The sequence below is a fragment of the Acipenser ruthenus genome, chromosome 13 (assembly GCF_902713425.1).
Source record: "Acipenser ruthenus chromosome 13, fAciRut3.2 maternal haplotype, whole genome shotgun sequence".
NCBI classification, from domain to species: Eukaryota; Metazoa; Chordata; class Actinopteri; order Acipenseriformes; family Acipenseridae; genus Acipenser; species Acipenser ruthenus.
This window is the reverse complement of record NC_081201.1, coordinates 28,367,613-28,387,976: the sequence shown is the minus strand read 5'-3', so window position 1 is coordinate 28,387,976 and position 20,364 is coordinate 28,367,613.

Here is a 20,364-nt window from a genome sequence, read left to right as displayed (position 1 = left end):
ATCATATTTGTCAGTGACAAGTGTACCTGCGGTGTCTTTACTCAAGCGGGCTCCATCAAGTGAAGGTGCTGCATGTTAGCCTCGTGACTTTGTACACATGGATAGCTCTAACAACATTCCTCATTAACTGACAAGCAGACAGGAGCCTTGCAGAATGTATATCATTTCACAGGGATAATCCCCGCCAGATTGCTCAGATATCAGAAGTGACATCACAAAGCCAACAAAAAATTAACATCCCTAATCGTCTGCCAGGCTAAATGTTATTCATCCTGATCCTGATTAGCCATGCCTGCTCTTTACCTCATGGTGCATCGCCACTAAGTTTCAGCCACAAAAAAGGGGACTGTTTTTACCAACTCATGACCACAAGGATTATGGTTAGAAACACACCTGCAATATAGAGTGCTGCACACCCTTTTACCCAAAAAACCTCTATATCTAGATCTATCTATCAATCTATATATAAGCATAACAACATTTTGCTAGTCCCTTTGATTCCTGTGTCCACTCTGTGGATTCACTCTTCGTCCAGCAGACACTGAAGCCCTGAACTCCCATTGCTGTAAATCATTAAAATTGACCCCCATATGGACTATGGTCTAAAAGTGCTCTTCGTGGAAAAATGCATGTGATTGGACATTTAACGTACACGTAAATTAATTTTAAAGACACTATTTCAAGTATTCAGCATTTATATATATATATATTGTGAGACAGCAGGGAGGGGGTTAAAACCTCTCTGCAGTAAAAACATGTGCGGAATGTTTTCTGTTAATTGTTTTATTGTTAATTATCACCTGCACCTGGCTATGATTGTAAATTAGAGCCAGGTGCAGGGTTTATAAGGAGAGCAGTCAGTCTGCTCTAGGCTGCTGAGTAGAAGGAGGCAGGAGAGGTGCTCTGTCTCCGAGTAGCCAGAGAAGAAGTAAGTGCGGTGTGACACCAGTGTGTTTTTGTAAGGACGGGAAAACAGCTTAGCTGTCCCGTGTTAGGAAGGGTGTTCCTGGAAGTTGAGTTAGTGCTCCAAGAGGAGCTAGGTGTTGTTTTGTGTTTGTTTCCTGTTTATTAAAAAATTGCGCAAACGCGCTTAGAAAAATCCATTTCTGTGTGTCGGGTCTATTCTTAAAGGGGCAACGAACCGAGTGAGGTTGATCCTTTTACATATGGTGGAAAATGCGGGCAGAGAGTGTGGGCACCCCTACGACCCAGAAAATGGATTTTAAAGAATTGATCGCAATGATCAATCGTAACACCGCTGCTCAGAAAGAGCAGACAAAGAAGTGGAGACAGGAGTGGGGGCTACCGGATCCGGAGCTGACAGAGCTAGACCTGCTACTCCAAAAGTGGGAGCAAGCAAGAGGTACCCCGCTGACTCCAGCTCCAGAGCCCAGAGGGGAGGAGCCGCCGCTTCCGGAGCCCAGAGGGGAGGAGCCGCCGCTTCCGGAGCCCAGAGGGGAGGAGCTGCCGCTTCCGGAGCCCAGAGGGGAGGAGCCGCCGCTTGCGGAGCCCAGAGGGGAGGAGCCGCCGCTTGCGGAGCCCAGAGGGGAGGAGCCGCCGCTTGCGGAGCCCAGAGGGGAGGAGCCGCCGCTTGCGGAGCCCAGAGGGGAGGAGCCGCCGCTTGCGGAGCCCAGAGGGGAGGAGCCGCCGCTTGCGGAGCCCAGAGGGGAGGAGCCGCCGCTTGCGGAGCCCAGAGGGGAGGAGCCGCCGCTTGCGGAGCCCAGAGGGGAGGAGCCGCCGCTTGCGGAGCCCAGAGGGGAGGAGCCGCTGCTTGCGGAGCCCAGAGGGGAGGAGCCGCCGCTTCCGGAGCCCAGAGGGGAAGAGGTGAAAAGCATACCTCCACCACAGCCCCGACCACCACCCCTACAGTCCAGTTCGGCGCCGCTGCGTCCAGTCCCTCACCCCTTGCTCCTGGACACCCTGCCGGTCTTCCTGGACCTCCCTGTGCTGGACCTGGAGCCCAGGAGTCTGCAGCACTGGCCACAGCTCTGCCCCTGGTTACCTGCTCCGCTCTCCCCGAGCACCCAGACGTCGCTGGGCTGCTGCCAGACGTCGCTGTTGCTCCCCCTGTTAGCTGCTTCGCTCCCCCTGGGTGATCGGACATCACTGCGCCAGTTCCCAGGGGAAGACCTGTGTCCACTGCGGCATCCTCCAGTGCCCCGGCCTACGCTTCAGTCGGCCCTGTTAGCCCGGTGGGGTCCCGTGTCGCCGGTTTGCGGTCCCTTCCTGGCAGCGCCGGAAGGACCGACCCATCCTCAAGCCCGCCCGTGGAAGAGGGCGGCAATGGACATTGCTGGACTTGAGGCTGGGTGGTCTTTTAAGGGTGGAGGGAGGTGGCCGTGGTATGGCCGGTGTCTTGAAAAGACATGGGGGGGGATGTGTGAGACAGCAGGGAGGGGGTTAAAACCTCTCTGCAGTAAAAACATGTGCGGAATGTTTTCTGTTAATTGTTTTATTGTTAATTATCACCTGCACCTGGCTATGATTGTAAATTAGAGCCAGGTGCAGGGTTTATAAGGAGAGCAGTCAGTCTGCTCTAGGCTGCTGAGTAGAAGGAGGCAGGAGAGGTGCTCTGTCTCCGAGTAGCCAGAGAAGAAGTAAGTGCGGTGTGACACCAGTGTGTTTTTGTAAGGACGGGAAAACAGCTTAGCTGTCCCGTGTTAGGAAGGGTGTTCCTGGAAGTTGAGTTAGTGCTCCAAGAGGAGCTAGGTGTTGTTTTGTGTTTGTTTCATTTTGTTTATTAAAAATAGCGCACTAGCGCTTAAAACTCAATTTCATTGTTCTGGGTCGTATTTTTAAAGGGGCACGAACCCGAGTAAGTTGTGCTTTGTCACAATATATATATATATATATATATATATATATATATATATATATATATATATATATATATATATATATATATATATATATATATATATATATGTTATCTAAGTTTATAGTAAATAGTTCTGGCAAAGCGGAAGAACGTTGCTATTACAGGAGTACAACAAATCAAGAAGCCAGTGATATATATATATTTTAAATACAAGTTCACAGAAAATGTAAGGCTATATTCTGGGAATGCAGCAGTGGGTGATTCCATTTTGCATCTTCTTTCCTGAACAGTAATAAGGTGTTTTTTTTTAACATAACAGAAAATGAAGTGAAGAAAGATCAATGGGAGGAGAGGGGAAGCTTGGCAGATTTAATTAATGCCTGCATATTAAAATGTTTGTTTACAGAAATGAACAGCTACAAGAGGTCTGTTGTTAATTAATTTAAAGCGAACTTCCCCCGATCCCCACAATGTGTCGACAACAGCAGAGGTAGTTTCATGGCAGGAAGGCCTACGTCTCATTGGATTTTGATCAACCGCTTTGAGGTGTGTTGGAAGGAGAGAGGTATGCTACGTAAATTAGGGTGAATGTTAACATGATTGCATATTAAGAATTCTAATTAGTATTCACAGTACTGCAAAAAGAAGAACAGACTTACATAATAATATTATAATTTGCATAACGCATGAGGTTTTCTGAGCAGTGTATTATTCCCAACCTTTGATATCTGGCTGGTGTATTTCATATAAGGTTTATAGTGACTCTAGTTATTACATATGTAAAATGCTTTAGTTAGAAACCATTCAATCTTTGTAGAAAGAAAAATGCAGGATAATGTAAAAAAATGGCTTACAATGCAAAACTGCAGGACCTTTTGCAATAAAAAAGTAAAGTAGAGATAGCAGGTTAATTTCTTTTCTAAATAGACAGAAACTATTGGGATATGTTTCCTACTGTGAATAGCATGCAATTGTCATTGTCAGCTTTGTAGAAGTTTAAAAACCCACTAATGTTTCTGAAATTGTTTAAAAATCAACAACAAATGAGAAATACAGAGGAAGTCTTTTTACTGTTGGGTGTCCAAAAAATGTTTTTTTTCTTTTAGCAATATACTTAATCTGTGAGGATTAACCTAAAATAAGCACATTTGTGATCATACAGTGGTCACTGGAGGTCCCGCTAGGACAATGATGAATATAAGCCTCTCCAGAGGTCAGCTGGACTCTGTCCAGAACATCACCTACAATCAATAGTGTTGGTAAATCAGGCACAACAGAGCAGACATGCAGTCTCAACCTATAAACACATACTGAGAGAACCTTTCGGACCATTGCACAGCTAAAACTGCAAGAGAGCTGCCACAGACACACAGCCATAATGACAAAAATACTGTAAGTAGAGGAACAGTACCGGTAGTTGACAAAATCACTTTACATGGTAGAAAAGGGAGAAAAATATGACAAGAGCATTTGTTTGCTCAAATGTTCCCGTGAATATATATTTTTTATAAAGACCAGAATCAGGAATGGTGTCGTTGAGGCTAAGGATGAAACTGTTAAAAGGACGTGAATAAACCACTAGTGTGGTTACCAAACATGTGTTTTCCCCCCCTAATATTAATCCTAATCTCACTTGTAAAACCTGGGGCGTTGATTTCTACAGATGTATTTTCACTTAATTGCCACACATGCTTTCTTACTTGCGCATTACGCTGCTTTTCTTTACAGAACATCATTTGGAAATTCCTATACAATTAATCCTACATCCTAAAATATTCTAATGTTAGGTTATTGGCTTTTGTAGGTTGTCTGGTTTCAGTATTTCCAGATCATATTTTTTTGCTGAATGAGTTTAATGGCTTCATCTCGTTACCCACTCAGATATAAGATAAAGCAATATACAATGTTTGCTTTAAATAATAAAGCAAAGTCATCAAGATTTTTAGAACACTACTTAGATGATGCTTCACAAAAATGTATAACTGCAAAAAAAAAAAGAAAACTGGAGCTCACAAAGACAACCAAAGCAAACTGGTGTTCCCGAGTAAAATGCAACATGGGAAAAGGCATTTTTATATATATATATATATACCCTGTACATAATAAAGCACTCATCTTTTGGAAGTGGCATTGTTTCAACAATTTCCAATTACAATTTTAACCCGTTTTTCGTAGTACCGGTACAGTACCTTATTTTTTGGAATGACATGACCGGGTAACATTTATCCATGACTAGTTTAAAGATATTAGTTCTCAGATTAATGTTTTTTTTTTTTTTTTTAAGCATTCCTTTGAAGAAACTTGGAGCTTAAACAATAACAACAGCAGCACCACTGTATCTGATTTAAGTGGGTTTTGAAGAATTGGCATAGTCATTTGAGCAGCACTTCACATCCCTCACAAACAAATACAGCCCCAGAGCTTCAAAGTGAGATTGATACCTCCTCTGAACTTCATACTAAATATTCTGAATATTGAAAGAGGTGCTTCCTCCCGTGGGAGCCAGACAGCGCTTCTCCCCATTCTCCTGCGAGGAAAAAAAAATCACACTGTTGGTTTTTCAAGTTCATCAATATTCACTCATTCATCTCGAATCCTGGCAGGTGAAATTCTATATTGTATTGTTGGATGGATGGCCCTGGGTTCTCTTTTCTCGCAGTAAGGATGTCTGAAATTGAACTCAAAATTAAAATAGAACAATCCCCAATTTTTATTGACTTCAGGCACAGCTATACATTTTACTTAGCAACTGAAAAGTTTTCAATTTGCTATCCGGGTCTTTAGCAGTACCCAGCCATTAAATAGGTCAAGGATGGATGTTTCCAGTGTATTGAGCACACACAGTCACCAAGTCTCATGCTTTGAGAGTGAGGCAGACATGTGTTAGATTGCAAAAATTGGCATAGAAAAATAAATAAAATGAAGAAAACAAAATCCAGATATTAAATAAGAAACAAATAATAAATAAACTGAAAAAAATGATCTGTTTTGTGAATTCTGCTTTATTTGCTTAGCTTTGCATTAATATTTGAACAGTACTTGTACTTCACTGTAAATATAAATGACTAAAGTAAGTTTCACATCCAAATAAAATAGTTAACTGATCATCGTTTCAACAATAGTTTATTCAGAGGAACTGCATATTTACCAATTTTTATTTTTAGGTTATGACAACATTTTATAATGTATTCTGCTGGAAATTGCCACAGAGATGAGGATGTCAAAACTTCCACAGAGTTTTAAAATCAATGATCCCAATAAATGTACTGATCATATTACTGTAGACTGAATTGGTCATTCTCTTTCCATATGCCCTTGTTTCACATGGGTCACAAAATCTGCAAAATTCTTTGACACTAAAGCCGTGAAACACCAATATCTGTCTGTGTCAGTTTCTCATATACTTGACAAGATTCGTTCCTATATCAAGATAAAGAAGGAATATATACTTCTCAACCTAATTTTATTACATTGAAAAGGTTCACAGCAAACCCAACACAGCGGGGAAAAGGCTTTTTCTTTCAGGATTAGTTAACTTTTGGATTGTTTTACCCATTGTTAGGGTCACTAACTTCTGAGAGGCTCAGATAAGGACATTTACAGCAGAGCAATACCAGGGCCAGCACACACTAATAATACAGGGTCCCTGTGGTAGTGCATCCCAACAGCTTAGTGTCCCTAATTTGAGAGATTCTAGTCATTTATGAATACTAGTTATTAAGCATATTTATTGCTAATAGTTGTACAGCAAAATTGGCATGGCAGGATTTTAACACAAACTGAGGGCCCTATTCAAAATATATGATGTACAAAAAAGGGAACCGAGTTAAGCCCTTTCTGAGAAGTCTATTAACTAAACTGAATATGACTACTATCTGTATATTGTAAATTATCATAATCAAAGTGTTCGGTTTAAGACACTATTACTGTTTGGCTTTGAATTAAACAATATAAGAGCATTCAAGGGAATGTTTGTTGTTTGTTTCTGTAGATTAATGTATCTGCAGAGTGCTTAATAGCAGCAGCTATCTGGGACTTGCCATCAAAAACGCTTGTCATGATAACAGTTTCTGGACAAGCTGTGCATGGTTTTAGCTAGAATTTAATTTTATATTTGAAGGATTTTAAACTTCCAATACCCCATTTATTTAGTGAATTTGTCTTTATGGAAATAAGTGATTACTGAAACATATCTAGATGAATGTTGTTGTATAGGCAGAGCGTGCAATAATTGTTTTCTATAATTGGCACAAAGCAAAACAGGTTGTGTACCATTAATCATGTGCCTGGTGATCCTATGAGTTACTCATTTAAGTACTATTAGCCAGAAAAAAACAAAAACAAAAACAAAAAAAAAACATGTAATTGACTGCTCTTAACCTCCAGGTTGTGAAAATCTGGCTAGCCGTTTAGAAATGCAGATGCATTATCTCAGTTAATTTGCAATACAAAAGCTGAATCCAGCAAAAGAAACATTATATGCTCTTTATAACCAAGGAAACAATAAGATATAAAATGCACGCTCATGACAATGTTTCACTATATAATTATCACAGCAACACACATCCACGGCATTGCTGTGGAATTCTTATATTAAATCTAAAAAGGTACTTATTGATGCTGCTGAAGCTTCATTATCATTACTTGAGCACTTTTAATAAACATAGCTGACAAATCCTTTACGCCATACAGTTGCTGTTATGATATCAGATAAATAAGTTAATAATGCTCTATTCCGTTCTCTGTACAAAACATATCCATCTGGTTTTATAAGGCGTTGCTTTTTTATAGTAAAGAGAAACTGCAAAAAAAGTATCTTTTTTGTTTCAAATCTGTATTTCTAAAGCATAATGTGTACATGAAAAAGTCATAACAAATGCAGAAACCGATATTTAACTTGGTTTCTATATACTTTAACAAAACAAAACAAAACAAAGAGTAATTAGGGTTAAGGGTATTGTTTCTCCCGCCCTCTAAATGGTTTCTATTTTCTATTATTTTTTCTTTTTTTTTTGGGGGGGGGGGGGGTCAATGTAGTAGAATTCATGGTTTCCCAGTAAAATAATCAAAAATGTTTTTACTGTTCTAGTTATTCTCAAAATAATAACTCCCACCAGAAAATACACGATCTATAGATCAACCTGCCCACATTCAAATGACATAGATTTTAACGCAACTTCTTGAAAAATATAAATATTGCACTTGTATATGAAGAGATAGCACTAGACTGAGACAAAGAGCCCTTTTAATGATCTGACTGAAAGGTAAATCAATTATATAATTGTTACAAAAGAGCATTTTATTATAAAATGTTAATTAGCAGGGGTCCTGACCCCCCTTTTGGCATTCAGTGTCCCCCATCTGAGGGCCGGGGCTTGTCCAGTGTTACTACTTAATGACGGTAACATTACACACTCACTGAACATTGTCGCGCTTTTGTCTTCATTCACATCGAAATGAAGTTCTCCGGGCCGCATTTATCAATCACTGTGGGCTCCAGCTGTTCACTAGTCTTTGGCCTGGCTTCAACAGCCGTGCTTACAAATTGTCTCTGAATAGCGTGGAGCAAGCCCCCCTTTTTGTCACTGTCTTCCGACAAATGTTTTTTCGCAGCTTTTCCCAGACACATCCTTCCCTACCTTCTGCTCCCAACTATTAAAAAGGGGGTATTTTGCATTCTTATGTGCAGCCAGGGTTTGGGAAGCTAGTCTGTTTGTCTGCCTGCTTCCCTCAACTACCAGAGCCTGCCAAGTACAATTACATGGATAGTTTTGCAAATTATGTTAAAATCATTAGAATGAAAGATTCTGAGATTCTACATTAAGGGCTGGGAAGGTGATCTGGCACCTCCAAAGTTATCTGAGTAATTAGCTCAAATTGTGTTTAAATATGTTTCAGAAACAAAAAGTAATAACACATGTAATTTGACTATTTTACCTTATTTTGTACTATTAAGTACCTTATCTATTTTGTATATATTAGGCAGTCATTTATGTAACAAACAGGTCTCAAAAGAGTTAGAAGAAAGTAATTACATTTTACAACAGAACAAACTTTAAAATAACAATTTTGTAATTGCATTTTACTGACATAATTGCTAATTTTACCTTCTCTCCCACCTGTATTTTAAAATGTTTTTTATTCCTCTAAAATTTTTATTTAGGAACTGCTGCCTCAGGAAAAAATAAAAAAAATAAGAGTGGTACTGGGGATAAAAAAAATGGAATTGTTATGGCAGAATGAATGAAATGTACAGTTTTTCGTTTGTATCCATTTCAGAGGAAATAATTAAGATAGATGGGCAGATGAATTGAACTGTCCTCCAAGGTCAAACGCTGATTGCCTTATTACTCTGTTATTCCACTGTTGTGGAACTATTACCACTGACACTTTTTCATGATATTTTGTACATCCGCAAAAAAAAGAGATACAAATTGATTGTTTGGCGGCGAAATCAGTCATAGTCATCTTCGGCGGATGGATTAATGGGCTTGATGGCTGTTGCAGGTTCAGGCAGAAAGACTGGCTGAAAACAAGAGAAATTGGTTTGGGCCCTTGGGAACTGAATCGATGTGAGTTGCATGAAAGCTGTTTGATGTTGTTTAGTGGAGGGGGGTGGTGAAAAAAAAGGTGGGTGGTGAAGTTTTCAAGTGCTTCTTAAAGAGGCATTTTTTCCCTTTTAAAATGGGAATATTTGTCTAAGGCAAAATGTTCTTGTTTTTGAACGCCCCCCCCCCCCCACCCCCCCCGCCCCCTTCTCCCTTTGTCAATCTTCAGTCGAATTATTAGATCATCACTTTCTTCTATTTAAACTGAGGACTGGTTTACTTAGAATGTTTAACACTTAAGTGGTCACTGCTGAGGAGACTCTCCTCACTTTGTAAACATTGCACTTTTCACTTTCTTAGCCTGAGACACTAGTCACTCTCTTCTTTGTTTACCTATAGCACTTGTACACTCTTTCCCTGGCTGAAGCATGTTTCACAAACTTGAATGCAGGGTTTCTATACAGGGTAGCTGCTGACGGTTGGTCTGTCTAGACTGGTTAAGCACTGTCACAAGTCTTCAGATATATAGCTAAACCAGCCAAGAAAGTGCCCTACAAACTTGAGGTTACTTTTTAACAGATGAGCAGATGGAATTTGTTAACCAAGAAAGTGTTTAGATCAGCTTTAGTGGAACTGGGTCTGAGAGGAGCAGCAGTAAAAACAGCCACTTGAAGCCAATCAGCAGTGTTTACACCAACTACTTAAGACAGTGCATCCTTTTAATAACTGAATACAAGGGTTGACTTATTGAAAGTGTTCTACCAAATTACTGGAATCTGCCTTTCTTCACAATGCAACAAAAAAGTGGACAGTGCATCAAAACTGATCAATCATCAAAAAGCTGATTTATTCAGTTTAAATGCAGTTATCCAAACTCAAAAAGAAAAAAAACAAAAGCTTCTATATTATCCTTAATCATGGGAAATTACAGAAATGAGCGGCCCTGATGCATGCTAGTCAGAGATTATGGTTTTCTGATTTTCAGCTGGTTCTGCTGGTTCAGGAGAATTGGCTATGGAGATGGAGCTGGATATGATGGTCCAGGAAATCCCTTTACTGTAATGTTATTAACGTAAATGTTTACTATCTACACTGCTTAATTAGTGTATTTGCTGAAAATCTTGTGTGTTAATGTATCTGCCTGCTGAGTACCCTGGAAGAGGCCAATAAACATTTGCTCCGATTACCAAATCTTAGCTGGTCACCAGCTCACCAGCAGTTGCTGTAATATTTAGTAGGGGAATTGTACATTCTCTGCCATTGCTAGCTACCCTGACATGTGGTTTACCAACGTACCACTGTTAACTGTGATAGTTTCATAGTCACTCAAGCGACACCAAGGAATGCTTGTTATTGTATGAGTTGAATATGGCTTGGCTGTGGTGCCATATTCTAATCTGAAACCATGGGAAATCCGGATTTATCATGCTAATTATTCATGGTTTAACTATGAAAAAAAAACAAAAAAAACAAACATAGTGTAACATGGGTTATATATTATAGGAATATATTGGAAAAAGCATTTCAGAAATGCCTTTTCCTTAACGGTCACTCATTAAAACATTCAAACATTCAGAATGTAAAGTACCTTAGAAACTAAACCCAGCCCATGGTGTTAACCTGCTGTGTCTAATCCTACCTCACAAGGGGAAAAACCTGATGCCTCTAGTGGTACTCTTCATCAATGCCTCCAAAGGCGCCGCAAGATTTGAGCATTAAGGGTTGTGAAAAATTAAGAGATCAGTGAGACAAGTGTGACAAGCTAGGGTATTGGTATCTTCATAAAACATCTGATTGATGCCTGGTCTCAGATTTATACATATATACAGTGCTACCCTCTTATAATGCGGTTGTCGGGGTCCATAATTAGGAGACCGCATTATTTGTGTTTCGCCTTATAAAGAATATTGGCATTTTTGTTCCTGAAATAATTTACAAAGCCCACAAGCCAAATTAATATTGTAGTGTACAGTGGAAAATGAAGGAAGGAGACACACACAATTTGCAGGTACTCGAATCCACGGTTTATTGGGATGATTATTCCCCGCCACTGCGAGCCTGGGCCACACCAAAAACAACAAACAGTCTTGCACTTTCACAGCAGCTTGTCTCACTTGGCTGTGCCAGTGCTGATGTGGATACCTCCCTATATGCTTTCATGTCTTCACCTCCCCGTACATCACCCACCAATCCCCGGTGAGGCAAGCTTACTTCTTCCCTGCTAACAAGCACATACACACACACACACACACACACACGCACGCACACACACACACACACACACACACACACACACACACAGTCCTGCAACAGTATAAATCCCGGCTTCTTACAATATGTATATTATAACAGAAACTGCTGATTGAGCTTCACTGTTTCTGCACTGTCCACCACATGGTTTCATTTTAACAGAGAAAGTTTTTTGTTTTTTGCTGTCTGCCATGCTTTGTAATGTATATCTGGAATGCTCACCCAATGTTTGTGAGTCACATTGCATTATGGAGGAAATGGGGGCCACGATCTTACCGTGTTATAACCGATTTCGCACTATGACAGGTTGCATATGGATATATAGCGCCTTGCAGCTATTCTTGTCTCACATTCTTGGTTAATAAAGAACCAGATTTTATGCAAAACTATATTTTTAACCAGGAAGTGTTTTTAGCAATCATTGTATCTATCTAAGTCACATGATTACAAACAACTTGGGTTCAGTGTCATAAGCATCTTATACAAAACACAAAAAAACTCTGCAATTTAAAGGCCTACCAAGTGGGGTCTGTTGTTCTGTAGTACCAAAAGGATAAATCCTCATTTGGCATTCAAATATGCTATATTGAACCGTCAACATAAGATATGTGTTGCCACAGTCAGACAGTACACAACAATTGACAAATTACCTTTTTCATATATTATACAAAGAAGCTAAGCCTGACAAAATATTCTCAGTCTGAACCCCATGTTTATTGAACAGTGTGGTAGTGTTGTCCCCAAGTAGAGCTGAATGGTGTCTGGATTTATTATTCAGAAAGAATCAATATCTTTTCTTCAAAATGAAATAAGAGGTTTACATTACCCTGCCAGTCATAGCCGGCTTGCAGTCTGGATATACAAGGAAAGAGTTACTTGTGATTGGAGAGACAGAAAAATACTGTTTGGAATCTTTATCAAGGCAGGATTCAGGGCTTCTGTGTACTCTGTTATGCTAATGTAAAACCTCTGCACACTTAATTGTTTTTGTCCCCTTGGGCCAGCCAAGAACCCTATAAATGCTTACATAGCACTGACAAGAGAGACATAGTTACACTGGATTGCTGACTTGTAAAGTCTTTTAGAGGCTTACGCACATGACCATATACTAATATTAGCATAAGTTCATACTATTAACTTTTTTTATAGTTCTGCACTAGTGGGTAATGGTAGCACAAGAGCAGTTGCAGTATTATGACTCATTGGTGGTACCACAGTGGTACTATTTTCATAATTTGACAATCACAGTGGTAAACTATTGCAGTGTTGGTTCTTTGTGAGGTTCTACAGGATTCTATAATACATTGGTATTATGAATGCATCCCAATGGCACATTTAGAATATTTCTATAAGGGAACTCTGGCTGTGACATTGAAATAAGGGTTGCATTTTCAAAGCTTCAATTGGTTTTCACCATTTCCCTATTCTTTCAATTACTTCATAATTACTTGAAATTCTTCCTTAAATTGAATGTGTGTCTTTAAAAATGAGCCAAGCATACAGTATAGCTCACATTTTTTAAAAGTGCTGTGCCTGATCATAGCATGGCTTAGTGTATAATGCATTCAGATATCTCTTCCCAGACATAAGCCACAAGCTGCTTCTCATAAATGTTATTCAAATGATTAACTCCACTTTCCCATCATTCACACAAACTTTGCTCCCTTGGATATTAAATTGCATTCTCATGCAAAGGTAGGCCCCAGAATCTATCACAAGTTTAAAATAGGGCTGGATTTAGAAGATATCAGCTTAAACAACTTACAACAGTGTAGATGTTTTAATCCAAAATCACTGCAATATAGCAAATCACCGATGTGATAAATGTAATAAAAAGTCCCCTGCTTTGAATTCCACGTGAGTTTCAAAATGTATTACAGATTTTATTCTGTACCAATACACTTTTAATATGTTGCTAAGTCATTTTGGGAGAGATTGGCTGGGATTTTTAATAATACTGCCCATGATGTTTAACCAAGGAGTAATTTATGTAAAACATGCATTTGTATCGTTCTTCTCATTCATAAATTTGGGACCCTTATGTGATGATTGCGTCTGTCCGTCTGTCTGTCACACTTTATATGGTGAATATGATAACTGCCTTAATTTTGCACCAATCCTCACCAAACTTTTATCACACACTGCTAGCATCCTATATACTTTTTAGTTTACATTTGGATAATATTCGATAAACGCATTAGTTTTAACCATTCGCTTCTGTGCAATTATTACTTGATTACGAGGACCCTCTGTGTACTGCGTGTACTGCTTTTAAAAGAAGTTAAGAATATTTAATATTGTTAGAATCAATGGAGATGTACTACTGTCTGGGGCATCATTTCAGAAAAATTCGGGCGGGTGGGTCAACGTTGAATATTCTCTGTCCCAAATAGCATCATGAATGAGATAAAAGAGGCATTGCGCCAGTTTACCGACGAGATAGCGTGCTGCGCTTTGTCAGTATTGTTCTTTTTCTTAAATTAAATTATACAGAATGTGCAATTATTTTTAAAGCACGGCACTGGCTTATAACAAACTCGAAAATGCTATTCCAGTCTCATTTTATAGTAATAAAGTGTGTAACGTTACAGTTGTCGTTTTCACTGAAACTTTTGTGTTTTTATAGTGGGTAATTGCGCTGTTGCAAGCTTTCAATATCCCAGTTAAGTAAACATTTCACAGTTACATACTGTAACTACAGCTACATTAAACACATCATTATTTTTTTAATTTTTTTATTTTTTTTACAGTAGCAGCTAGAGACATTAGATTACTTTCATGCACGAAAAGAACCTTTCATTTGCCGAACTAATACCAACATCTGCATATGGCAAAAAATATGTTAGCCTTTCTTTCCATATAAATGCATATTTAAGAAATGTAACAGTTTAAAACAGTAATTATAACAGTACATTTCAACCCGAGTGTTTCTAATACTGTAGTCTACCACCTTAATTTAAATATCATTTTCTGCCGATCCACTGTGAAAAAGACATTATAGAGCAGCTATGCATTCTGGTACCAAACCTGAAAACGGAGAGCATAGCCCTAAATCTAATTTTAAAATCTATGGTATTTTTTCTTTAGAGCATGTATAAATAATTGTACCTAGGCATCAGCAATATTAATAATTTTTTACGCAAGTGAATCCCTCCTTGTTGTCTCGCTGTGTTCATTTCTTCAGTTTTCCACCTGCTATGGCAAACATATCCAACATTTCCCTTTGACTCATCATGATATCAATAATATTGTATTATAGAAACAATAAAATGCAATACCATTCTGTGTTGTCGATATAATCACTGGACAACAATGAACTATCAATCAAAATTAATGAATGCAGTCAACGCCTTGCGACTCTGAGCAAGCGCAAGCAATTACATCACCATGGCAACCGTGGCCGACTTCATTCCAGATCCGGGTTAAATTAGAAAAGAATGATGTCTGAAAAGTGTATTTTATTCGTTTGGGAAGAAAACTTTGACCATCTTATATGTCATGATATTATGTGTCTGGGGGGGTTAAAACATCGAAGACATAATGTCATGGAGATCGTCTGGGGGGGGGGGGGGCAACTTCCCCCCCCTGCCCTATAGCAAATGACGCCCCTGACTACAGTGTCACTGTGAATATTAACTAGACTTGCACTTTTCTGGATTATGAGTTATTTATTTCTCATGACCATAGGCTATATTATTATTTTAGGATCTTTAGAGAACTAATGTAGCTCTAAAATGACCTTATCTTGTTGAAATGTGGTGAGTTATATTTAATTTACCATTCACAAACACTCTAATGTACATACCAATTTTTATAATACCATTGTTTGATCCTTAGCACACCCATCAACAGACCATTGTCTGATGTTAGTATTTGTAGTAGTAGGGTCAAAATTAGCACAAGAGCAGTCACAGTAGTATGAGTCATGGGTAGAATGATACTGTTACCACAGCGATACCTTTTTCATATTTTGATACCAATGATATTACAAGGCATCTCTCAAATATAGCTTATCTGGCTGTCTATTCCAAATAAAAATATACATTCATAAACTCTCTTATGATTTTTTTTCTTTTTCTTTGTAATACTACTACTATGTGTGCATATTGGGTGCGTGGAAGAAGGCCTCACATAAGTTTCACATAATACTTTTCCCGCTAACATTCTTAAAATAGAAAACGCTAATTTATTTAAGCACCCATATTTATGTGGTGATATTCTTTTTTATTGTGGTAAGAACCCTCTGAAATTAATCAGCTTCCCACTGTAATTCTAAATATTTGCTGCATGTACTGATTGGGGTCAGTGCCTCAGTCCTACATCAGGAAAACAAGGGCTCCCATAATGATTTATTACCATCCAGACCGCACATATTATTATGAAATGAGTTTATTAGTTTTAAATCTACTAGTAATGTGGTAGTGTTTTAAAACCTTCATGCAATTTTCAGGGAATCAGGCATACGTGACGAGGCCCTGTATAAAACACTCAGTGTGAAGGCTTTATAGTACAACACCCATATATGCTTAATCTGGCTGGAGGTCTCATTGCACCACAAATGTTACTGTGATCATAAAATTAAATAGAACAATGGAAGTATTTCTGGTGTTATTTTATCTACCAAGTGAGGCGCCAAGGTTCTAGGGATAAAAACATGAGTCGTCTAAACTCTCATAAACTGTTAAGGTTTTAAAGTGCCACAGAGGGTTTTTCATTTTCAATGTTTTATTGTGATAAAATAATTAAAGGCCATAACATTTGAAATGCTTGAAGTTACTTGAAGGGTATTGTACGCTATGAATCCACACTGTATTGCGTACCTTATAAGAAAGCATTACAAGGAAGTCAGTTTCATTTTATAAATATGTATTTTTAAAGACTAGTTCACAGAAGTACTGTGCAGAAACATATTGTCGGACCCAATAACAATTTTTCTTGATTTATTTTGGACCATAAAACTTTCTTTTTCTTTAGTAGACTAAGTAAACTTATTTACTTATAGTATTTTTTTAAGTGAATGTTATAATATAAGTCACTTCAAAAAATATCATAACCAATATTATTAGAAAAGAAACATCGACTATTTATAACTTGACAAATCTGACACACGCCTCACACCAAAAAAAAGAGGCAGTAACTACAAGAATACAGTAGTAGTAAGTACATTTAAAAAAAAATAACACAAATTGCGATATCTTGCCTGCCATTTTGAAACTGCTCGCTCCTAACAGACCGTTCTATAACTGCTAACTGCTTATTGAACGCACCCCTGGGCTCTCACATTGCACACAAAATGGTGTTTCAGTTAGACAGAAACATGGAAAGCTACACTGAAAAGTCAGCAGCAACATTTTTCTTTCGTTCCTTAAACCTGTGTGAACGCATCAAAATGAGCTCCTTCTCTTGAAACCAGCCTCATTAGGAGAAGTACTGTGCATTTGTTTACATAAAGTCTTAAGTGTTTTTCTTTATTGCAAATGTTAATGTAACTGAAACAGTGCTCATTACCCTGTACTCCACCTATTGGAGGGATAGCTGTAGGAATGATGTGCAGTAAGGCGGTTTTAATTTGCTGTTTTTTTAGTCACAGGAGTATGATAACTAAACAAGAATGTAGTTATACTCTAATGAGAGCAGAGTGACAAATCATGTTTTTTTCTCCTCACTATCAACAAAATGATAGCAAATTGTACTTTCTTTCCATTTTTTTTTGATTATCAGTTCAAGCTTGTAAGATAACCTACTGTGCTATCTTAGTTGTGGTAACTCCAATAGCTAATTTTACAGATTGGCTAACAGAAGGCTTCAATTTAGAATCACAAATACCTATATGTTTATAGTTCACACAACATTTTTTAAATAAATCGTAAGCAACACTTTTTCTTCTTCATAAAACGTAAGATTTAAAAATATTGTTGCGGTTAAGGGATCTTTGTTAAATGAATCCTATGGTTTGCATTGTTGTAGGGGGTTGTTTTGGGCTTTGCTTGCAGGGAGGATTGAAGACCAAGTGCCATTGGTGGCTGTGCCTCAACCTCACCCATTGCAGAGCCAAGCAAGAGTTAGTTACAAATGGAATGGAACAGGCTGTGAAACAGACCAACGGAAGCTTATTACAGTAGCCCTGGTCTGTGATAGACTAGAGGGCCAGGCTTCTGTAAGTTCCTTCTTGACGGTGGCTAGTAATAAAATAATCCTGGGTGTGCTCCATGGTGGTGTATCTAGGACATTGTCCAGAATGTCTGTGTGATGTCTAATTTTAGCCTGTAATTTGACAATATCTATCACTATGTTCCCCCCTGTATATATCTCATTAGAAGTCCTCAGTAGAATATGAATTGCTCATGTTTCTGTGTCTACCGCTGCCTCAAAATTAATTGCTTATATCTCTGAGACACTTTGTTGCACAAACTTGACAAATTGTACCAAATACCCTCTTGGGGAGTTTTTATGGTGACCCTCACCTCCTATCAAAAAATGTCTGCCAGCCACCCTGTAGGTTTTCCTCATTACCTCAATACCTCCAAGTCATCTTAATGGGTTTCTTGTGGTCCGTAATTACTTTTTAAATGTGTGCTATTTATATTTTGGTATGTAGAGGCTAGATTTGTTTATTTTTTATTTTTTATTACTTAGTTTAGGGACTTTGGAACATATTTTTAAAGCGTTTACTCCAGTCTTAATTAACACCTGTTATTTTTACAAAACTAAAACCAAACCACTAATTTATATATTTCAATGTGTCTTAAGCACTCTCACTGTGTTTTGTATCTAATTTTGTAAAATTAAGATGATTTTTTAAAAATAGGAATTAATTAAAGAATGGAGGAAACGCTTTGAAAATAAGGCAATTTGTGTGACATAACAAATAATATATATTTTTACCTTCACATTTACAATGGTAACATTCAAATGAAGCTCTGTCATAGGGGGTGTTTTGTGAACAAAATAAAAACATAAATTTGTAGGTCTCTACCCATATAAACTTTACTTTTCAAGAGCATACTGCAATACATATGGAAAGGCGCTTTATAAATAAAATGTATTATTTATTTTATGGGGGGGATTTTCAAAAAACAGTGTTATTGTATCCAACTTGGGGAATAGAAACAGCTTTCATAGCAAGTGATTTTCAAATTAAATTTGTTAATAAAATCAATCCTTTAATGCTTTGAAATTGAGTCGATGAGGTGATTAATGAACGCATTTCTCATTAAAAAGCTTAATTGTCGTAGTTCACACACATCACTTCCTGTCTCAACGACTAGATAAGACTCTATTTTGTCTATAATTTGTGAACTTCATTTAAAATTGTGCATTATGCCATCCAGAATGTACATATATATAGAACCCCACTAGTCATTTACCCTCATTCGGGGGGATATTTTGACACAGTTTACTATAACAACTCTTTTAATGTGCATTCTGCAATCTTTTTTTGGTTAAAAAGAAAAAAAAAACTTTTTTTTTGGATGGGGAGGTTGGTAGGCTTGGTTGACATTTATTTTCTTATGTTGACATCTACTTTTGTATGTATTTTAGTACGATTGTAGGCTACAAATAAATATGTTTGGAGTGCCATTTGTGTTTGTAGTTGTTAGTTATTATACATGCATACCATGTATGTAACACCATTATATATTTATTACGCTTTTAAAATGACGATAAAACTCCCTTACCCAATACACAATTTGTTTATAATTGTGTATTGGGTAAGCAGTGTGGAGCAGTGTGGAGTAGTGGTTAGGGCTCTGGACTCTTGACCGGAGGGTCATGGGTTCAATCCCTAGTTGGGGACACTGCTGTTGTACCCTTGAGCAAGGTACTTTACCTAGATTGCTCCAGTAAAAACCCAACTGTATAAATGGGTAATTGTATGTAAAAATAATGTGTAAAAAATACTGTAATTGTATGTACAAATAATGTGATATCTTGTAACAATTGTAAGTCGCCCTGGATAAGGGCGTCTGCTAAGAAATAAATAATAATAATAATAATAATAATTGTTTGGTGAATTGCTCTCTAATCAGCATGTTGCATGCATTTCCTCTGCTACTCTTTGCTCGCCTCTTTGAATAAACTCAACATGAAGTAGCCACCGAACACTTACAGTATTATAAGAACATTTGATATGCATTCAAACGTGTGAAATTGTACATTGTACGTAAAGTGAGGGGGAGTCTGACAACATTACAAATACGTTTAGGCAAAATCCATGTCAATGATCTATTGCCTGTAAGGAAACTTTATTGTAATATGTAGTATGCCGTTTTCTATGCCAAGATTTAATTTACAGGTCAGTTATCATATAATGTACATATCCAGAGTTCAGGCTACAGTTGCCTTGATAATTTCTGTAACAAAACACTAGGTGCAAATAACAGTATATCATTTTAGCAATACAACAAACGTTCTGTAAGGTTACAAATGATTACAACAAGTGAATACATCTCATTCATAACCACAAGTATAGAAAAGGCTTAAAGATTTTCATAACTACAAATATTGAATTATCTTGGTAGTCTGTAAGAAATTAACCCTGGTCCTGTACACTCTCTCTGTATCGTCGGCGTCACAGCCACAGTCTGTTAAAATTCTGTTTCAAGGTGAGTTATAGTCTTTCGTTAATTAAAACCCTCCTTTTCCAAGTGCAAATTAACTCCTGATAAATTGTGACAATTAACGGATTTCCTTTTAAATTCCCACGTTGATTTCGGAAATCAACATAATTTCGGAAATCACATTTCA